The following is an 847-nucleotide window of genomic DNA, read 5'->3' as shown; positions in this document are numbered from 1 at the left end:
AATTTTCCTCCCAGGTATTTCCTGGGTTTGAAAAATAGATTAATGATAGAGATTCCCAAATCCAGAGTTAACATTAATCAGTGATGTTCTGATAATATCATGCTCACAGACCTAAAAACTAACGTTTCCTTAGGTTGTTTTCTAAGTCTCAATTTGAAATGCAGTTTTAATTTTGCTCATTTTACATAATCCCTTTACAGATCTTGGACTAAATAAGATAGAAGTAATTTACTGAAATCTATAAATACAAATGAACTAGACACTGTAGTAGTAATTCTTGCCTTGACAATTCTCATAAGTTTAATTGTTGTGTGCCATTTAAAGTTATTAGAGATAAATTCGTTTTCTTGGACTAAAATCAGAAAATGCTGGCATAACATATATCAATCCTTATTGTATCAAATGTCTTGGAAATTGTTTCCTATAATTCACAATTTTTAGTTGCCACCAAAGCTCTGCAATATATTATGTTTGAATGGTTATGCCTGCAATGCTTTCTTTTCAGACTTTTCACTTTTCAGTTATTTGGCCTCCTATGGTGTAACCTGTGGCGAACAGCCTGAATTGTTTTTCATACTAAAGGATTCTTGATTCATATGGTTAGCCAATTCATCCCAAGAGAAGATTAACCCAGAGCTATTGTTGTCTGTAGTCTTTGCTGAAGTCATAGTGCCTTTGGCTAGTGAAGAATGTGAGCAAGCATAATTCCAAACTTGTTTTGCACTTGAATAGATTGCCTCAGTAGCAGAGTTCATGTGAAAAAATAGTTTCAAAATTCCCAAGGTCATCCCAAATCCCTTAGAATAATCCAAGTGACAAACTGAGTCATCAATAAACACAAAACATG

Source organism: Mus caroli, unplaced genomic scaffold (assembly GCF_978045245.1).
Source record: "Mus caroli unplaced genomic scaffold, Mus_caroli_1 scaffold_18, whole genome shotgun sequence".
NCBI lineage: Eukaryota > Metazoa > Chordata > Mammalia > Rodentia > Muridae > Mus > Mus caroli.
This window is presented reverse-complemented; position numbering follows the sequence as displayed.